Here is a 7,447-nt window from a genome sequence, read left to right as displayed (position 1 = left end):
GAGGGGAGGCAGCTTTTAGTGTATATGCCCCACAAAAATGGAACACCTTGCCTGACACAGTTAGACATGCCACATCAGTAGCCATCTTTAAAAACAGATTAAAAACCTATCTTTTTTCAACAGCATTCTGCTGAGATGTGTGTGTCTGTGCATGTGTGGTTGTGTGAGTTTGTACGCATGAGTTTAAGTGTGTATGTGGTGAAAATGGCATACATATGATTGTTTACTTGCACTTATACCTTTCAATTGATTGCAAACTGATTTTTATGTAACTGTTTGTATTGCAACTATGTATACTTCTTGTAAAGCACATTGAGTCTGCCTTGTGCATGAAATGTGCTTTATAAATGAAACTGAATTGAATTGAATTAAATCCGTTTTGACAAATACCTAGAAGCTTTTCAATGGTGTTTGTCTTGGCACATTGTCTTGCGTTTTTAATTTAACCAATCTATATTGTATTGTAAATATAGGTCTGACATTTATAATAAACTAAACGGCTTAATAACCGGTTGAAAATTCAGTGAGTTATGATGATTTAATCGTTGATTGACCTCTGCCTCCATTCACTAATACAGTAAGTAGACACGACTTTCCTCTGCGCAAGATGGCGGCCGCGTTGGCGCATCGTTCCAAAGGACAGAGGCGGCGGAGGCGGCATCTCCGTGTAAATATTCGTTCATCCGCGTCCTTCCGTGCTCATCCGGGATATTCACATTGCCCATGCCAAGAACTTGCCAAGAATCGCCTCTGGGCATCTCCACTAAACAGTGGTGTAACGGTGCCATCTGCTGTGGCATCGGGGTATGTCACCAGAAATGGCTCTGCTAGTGCCTGATGCCACGATCTGAGGTAGCCTTTGCTAGGGACCTGATCATTGAGTCTTTACCGTTTTGGTTAGTCTCAATCCATTCGATTGGTCGTTTTCTGTTTTGTTCCGCGTCTTTGTAGTAGTTGTCATTTTAAAGCAAATGAGATATATTTTTTATAGCATTACTTATTTCTGTGCTTTCCTGCCTTGTGTGAGAAAAAGAGAAAAAAAAATGCACCACCATGTGCAACATTTACACTTGTCATACAGAGGGTCTCTCTCTCTCTCTCTCTCTCTCTCTCTCTCTCTCTCTTTATATATATATATATATATGTATATATATATATATATATACATATATATATACATATATATATACGGACGCTGGCGCCGTGGCTTAGTTGGTTAAAGCGCCTGTCTAGTAAACAGGAGATCCTGGGTTCGAATCCCAGCGGTGCCTTTTTTTTTTTCTTTTTTTCTTTCGTTTTGTTTTCGTTACCTTTCATTTAATTTTATCTTCAACCGGATTTCCATACACGGCCTGCCTCCACACTGCCCCGCACCGCCCACTTTAAATTTCTATTTCCATTGTTAGAAGGTGGGCGGAACGTACCTCCTATGTGGTCGGTCCGAAGTAGATGAATTTTTTGCTCTCGTGTCTGTACAGTTTTTAAAATGATGACTGCAAAAGTAATGTTGGGACAAGACCCACTGAGCATTAGACGTCTAGTCCAAGTTTAGCATGTCTATAATCAGTCTATATTTTAGCCTAAACCTAGACGATAGAATTTAATGCATTAATCATTAAATATTAAACTAAAAAAATATATATATTATATAGGATATAATATATAATATAGGATAGTAGGATATAATATTTATTTATTTATTTTTTTTAATTATGGCCCAAATTATGGCATTTTTAACAGTCATTCATCAATGTAAAATGTAGTTTAGATTTAGACTCGATTTAGACGTCTAAATCAAGACCTCACATCAACGTCTATTTTTAGACCAAATCTAGACGATTGAATCGTTGAATATTGGGCTGTGTTTGGTCCGCCCAATTTTGTCCAAATTTTGTCCAAAAATAGTCGTTGAAAATTGGGTTATGTTTAGCCCGTCAATTGTGGTCCAAATTTAGTCCAGAAATAGTTGTTGAAAATTGGGTTGTGTTAAGCCCGTCCAATGTGGTCCAAATTTAGTCCAAAAATAGTCGTTAAAAATAGGATTGTGTTTAGCCTGCCCAATGTGGTACAAATTTGTCCATAAATTGCTGAAAAATCAGCTATGTGTTGTCCGTCTGATTTGGAGAAAAAAGAAAAAGAGTTATATTTTCAACACACGACTTCTTCGGTGTTGAAAATAGGGAACATTAAACACTTTTGTCACGTTAAATTTGAGGAGAAACTAACGGTCGCAGGCATACTCGTCACGTGTATGCTGTTGTTTGTTTTTTTTTGAGAGCGGTAATTTATGGAGGTACTGACTCACGATGAGAGACTGATCCCGGCGGTTTGTGAATTTCAGCATTCACATGGCTGAATTAAGGCTGAATTAATGGCTATTAAGTTACATGAACTTTCTTAATTTTTTTTTTGAGGCATCGAGTTTGCATACTTTAAGTAAGGTCCACTAATTAGATTTTACAGTGTGTAACATTAGTGTTGTGTTGCTTTGATAGAACTGCATCATCACAGCCTAGCCTCCTGCCAAGTTGGTTTATGACTGACTGACTGAAATTAGAAATAGGTATTTAAAAATATTATTAGAATTGTTATTAAACATTATGGAGAACTAATCTTTTACTTTTTTTGTGAACATTTTAGTTTTTTTTTTGTGCACTTTTTGTAGTCAAATATTGCAAACATTATGTTACCGCCAATGTTTTTGCATTTTTTGTTAAATGTTAATTTCTTAGGTATTGAAAAACGTTTTTTTTTTTTACGTTAGAGAGTATAGAAAAACACCATCTGTCAAAATTTAATTGATTGACTTTGATGGACCAAGGGGCGTGACCGATCAAGTGGGCGTGGCCGACCAAGTGGGCGTGACCAACTGTCAAGGTGGGCGTAACCAACGGTGGTTGGATGTTGTGGCATTTCACTCCCCTTGGGGGTAGGAATTCGAGGTCTATGTTAAAGTTTTTTAATTAGGTGAAACAGCGGTGTCACGACCCCCGGGGCAGGAATTCGGAATCTATGTTAAAGTCTTTTTATCAGGTAAAAACAGCGGTGTCACGACCCCCGAGGTAGGAAGTCGGGGGGTATGTGAAAGTATTTTCATCAGTAGAAACAGCGGTGTCGCGTATAAAACCGCTGGTCAGCCGATGTCATATGCGCACTTCATCACGGCCTGCCGCTGAAGACGTCACATCAGTCCTGCCTGAGAGTCTCCAAAGAAGCAATTTTTTTTTTTTCTGGGGAGGATAAGTAATCTCCGTACCTTTATTATCGGGTGATTCCTTTTACTAGACCTAACATAGTTTTCCGAACCTGTTTTACAGAACACAGATATTTTTTCGTGAAAGCATCAAAAATGGATTCTTGTATGTAACATTTTAAGACCTACATGATTTTATACATGTTTCATTGTTACGGTATAAGGATAACACAGGGCCTTTCTTCCAGACACTGAGTAAGCGGCCTTCTTTTGCCGTGCATATGATGAGGACAGCCAGGGCATCTTATGTAAGGCAGTTATTTGATTCAAATGAAGCTATAAATTTTACAGAAATTTACAAGAATTACTCTTGTATTTTTTTTGTAGGCACCCCTGAAGTAGTCCCATCCACCCCGTCTGTATCAGTTCAGAATTTTTTGTTACTTTCCTTTAAAAAAAATGCATGTGTGAATATATTTATGTGTGTGTGTGTGTGTGTGTGTGTGTGTGTGTTTTTCACTAAAGTATTATAATAATAAATTGTTTTCTGTTTATAGTATATCCTTCTCAGACCGTAATCTGGCCAGGGAGTGGACTGTTTGAAGGTAGAAGCACTAACACTCTTCCACTTTCCTTTGACTCTGAATCCCAGAATTTATGTGATAGATTCTATTGACTTGTATTATACTTTAGCAGGTGACGATGCAATACTAGACAGCGTTTTGGATTACGAGAACGAGAGTGGACTTCTATCTCAATCTGAAATTAACACAACAGACAGGCCCGAGACACCTCCGACTAACGGTAAGAAGAAGAAAAGAAAAAAAAAGTATAAATTTTAAATAAATAAGTAAAATAAATCTAAACCCGTCTCTCTCCATTTTGTAGAGTGCAGACCAGAACCCGCTCACAAGGTGAACAAAGCTACTTGTACCAGCGAAGACGGTGTCTACCCACTACTTGTCATACCCGACATGCCAGAAAAGCAAGGCAGACAACCGGCTAACAGTAAGAATTCTTTTTTTTTTAGAAACTAAATGATTATTAGTAAGCCATGTCACTCATTGTGATATTTTAACATGATTCTGATAGCTAAAGAAGCTGACACTGACGGAGGACCATCTGGATCCAAAATTAACATACCAGAAGCGCCAGAGAAAGCAGTGACTGATGGTAAGAATAAAATACAAATTTTATACAAACTTAAAATAAATAATAGCTAATCAGCTAAATAAAATAAATACTTCTTTATCTATTCTGTAGACTCCAGGCCATACCCCAAACTGAAGCATTCCAGTAGAAGAAGTGGCAGGAGGAATACGAGGAGATCAGCTTCAGGACGTCGGGGCCTATCGAGAGGGAAGGTTGTGAAGACTTTTTGGAAAATACTGACTTCTGTTTGTGAATTGACCTCAGCTTTGACTAGGTAGAGTCGTGTGTGTTGTAATGATGAATGATCAAGGGGAAAATTCGATCTTGCAGTCAGCTCTGCTATCTTTACAGTCTACGGTTGAAGTGTTAAGAGATATCCCTTACCCGCAAACTTTACCTCCACTGGTTGAAATACAACAACAATTAGAGCTTTCAAACGAGCCTCAGGCTCGCCACGAACCTTCTGATTTACAGAATTTGGAAAGTATCGATGTAGCCCTTCAGCGTTTAAGAGAAGCTCCGTCCAGTCCTCCATCCCCCGAGCTTTTACCTCCACCGATTGAATTACAGCCTTTAGAGGTTTCAAACGAGTCTCAGGCTCACCACGAACCTTCTGATTTTCAAAATTTGGAAAGTATTGATGTAGCCCTTCAACGTTTAAGAGAAGCTTTGTCCAGTCCTCCACTCCCGGAGCTCTTACCTCCTCCCTCTCAACCCTGCGTCGTTTGTCCGTCTAATGTGCCATTACCTCGGCCGACTCAGGTTCCCTCTGTTCGTCCAACCGAAGATTCCGTGCCTGGCCCGTCTAACCTTTTACCCGTAAACGATCCGTTACCCGGTCCGTCCTCGTACTTCCCACCTGCAACACCAGTCGCTCAGAACGATGTGGGTCAAAATCCTGAATCCCCCCAGGAGGGTCTCCAGAGACAGGTTTAATAACATTGAAATAAGACAGATGCTAAATTTCAACTTTCCCAATCCTGTGAGTAATTACGCAGAGTTTTATCTTAATGTGATGGAGACTCTCCAAGCAGCGGTTGAACGGGCTGTATCCTATGCCAGACAGGGGGATGTGCTGCAACTAGAATTAAGGGGGGAAAGATCAAACAGCGCCTCTGTCATAGTCACACACAATGGTGGTCTACCTCTAAACCATGTTCAAGAGGCTCTCGACCGCCTAGTGCAATTAAACATGACCATTATGCCGGAAGATGAGATGGAGTTACTTGTGCAGGTGGTACGTAGTCCTAGAGGGGGTGTTAAAAGAAAACTGCAAACCATCTTTGACGATGAAATCTGCAGGAAAAAAGCCCATTGCCTGAACATTGTCATCAATCCTGGCAACCAGCTCTGCTTTGCCATTAACCTCGCTCAGCTTTTAAACCGTGAATTAACCACGCGTCAGGCCACTGAGCACGCTAAAGTGCTACAGAATCATGCGGGGTTAGCGGACGACACGCCTGTGACTTTTAATGATATTATCAAATTTGAACAGGCTTTAGATTGCAAAATCGTCGTCTTCTTCAGAGCAGACGGTGAGCCGGCCCTGTCTAAATTCCAAACATCTGAAGGAATGCATCCTAAAACCCTCCATCTCTTCCTCCATCAGAACCATTACTATGGTATCACCAACCTGAAAACATTTCTAGGTGCACGGTACATCTGCGGTTACTTCCACACAGGTTTTACTAACTTATGGCAGCATCAGTGCCCGAGCCGTTGTTCTGTATGCTTCACATCAGACTGCACAAAAACCGAGACTAAACTGATTAAATGCCCCGATTGTAATATGACGTGTCAATCCGACACGTGTTATTTAAAACATAAAATACTTCGTCACCGCCCCACCGCCAGTACAGCCGCCAGCAACTGCGGTACAATTAAAAAGTACAATACCTGCAGAGTGGTGTATTACTCAGCCATCAGCGGCAGCACCCAGCACAAATGTCGAGCTAAGACATGTCCCGTCTGTTCTGTGTTACATGACTCCTTTGAAGGTTGAGACTGATTATTCGAACCGCATAGTGTTTTATGATTTTGAAACATTTGTAGATGAAACAGGCAGACACATCCCATTTTACATCAGTACACAGTCTATGCTAGTAAAGAAGTGGGGTTCCTGGGGCATTAGTTGCACAGCTAGCTTCTTTAAACACTTCAGAAAACAGAAATACAGAGGCTGCATCTTCATAGCTCACAACGCTAAGGGTTTCGACAGTTACCTGCTTCTCAATCATATAATTCAGCAAGGTATGGCACCCCGTATAATCATGCAGGGCAGCAAGGTGTTGCAGATGGTGGATGAGATGTTCCGTCAAACATACATACAAGCAGATATGCCCGCAGCCATGGGCCTCGATGCTGTGAATGCTCCACGCGACCAGGAACTAAGCAAAGGTTTCTTCACCCACCTTTTCAGTTCAGAGGCTCACTTAAATTATGTAGGCCCTTACCCTCCCCCGGACACTTACAGCGTAGACCAGATGCCTTCGGACACGCTGAAAAAGTTCAATGCCTGGTACGCCACCAAAGCTGTACATTTGATTTCAGAAAAGAGGCAGTGCTTTACTGCAATCTCGATACTGAAATCCTGGCAGCATCATGCTTAAAGTTTTGCGAAGAATTCATCCGAGAGACACGCGATGACCCCTTTACATGCATTACAATCGCTTCCGCCTGCATGAAAGTCAAATTTCCTCCCTCCAAACACTCTGGCTCTACCGCCTGCCGATAACTACAACCGGCAATTCAAAAACTACTCCGACTCTGGCATCCAGAGTGAGTCTCGCAGAACGAAAATGTCGCTATTCGACACCCTCTGAACGGAGGAGAGAAAAACTGGGAAAATACTTTGTGAACGGCTATGCAGAGACTGACGGTGTTAAAAAAGCATGGGAGTTTCTCGGGTGTTTTTTTCACGGCTGTCCAAAGTGTTACTCGCCTACTGAAGTGAATCGTTTGTTGCAGACTCCCTTTGAGCAGCTCCACTCAGCCTGGCAGGCCAAGCTGCTGACCCTGCGGTCGGAGCTACACGTCTCGGTACAGTTCATATGGGAGCATGACTGGATCCGAATGACAAAATCTCATGACGGAGTGAAACAG

At 41.3% G+C, this 7,447-nt stretch overlaps 1 long non-coding RNA gene and 1 other non-coding gene across 3 annotated transcripts; both read left to right on the top strand.

Annotated features, from left to right (window-relative positions):
- The first annotated feature begins 1,197 nt into the window (after window positions 1-1,197).
- trnat-agu lies at window positions 1,198-1,271 on the top strand. Its single transcript has one exon. It is a non-coding gene; the product is annotated as a tRNA-Thr (tRNA).
- Window positions 1,272-3,889: 2,618 nt separating this feature from the next.
- LOC125005872 lies at window positions 3,890-6,090 on the top strand. Of its 2 annotated transcripts, XR_007112500.1 has the most exons (4): window positions 3,890-3,997; window positions 4,082-4,201; window positions 4,286-4,366; window positions 4,457-6,090. It is a non-coding gene; the product is annotated as an uncharacterized LOC125005872 (long non-coding RNA). The 2 variants fall into 2 exon arrangements; XR_007112499.1 differs by having other exon boundaries at window positions 3,910-4,201.
- The last annotated feature ends 1,357 nt before the right edge of the window (window positions 6,091-7,447 follow it).

The sequence above is a fragment of the Mugil cephalus genome, chromosome 3, assembly GCF_022458985.1.
Source record: "Mugil cephalus isolate CIBA_MC_2020 chromosome 3, CIBA_Mcephalus_1.1, whole genome shotgun sequence".
Classification (NCBI taxonomy): Eukaryota; Metazoa; Chordata; class Actinopteri; order Mugiliformes; family Mugilidae; genus Mugil; species Mugil cephalus.
This window is presented reverse-complemented; position numbering and strand designations above follow the sequence as displayed.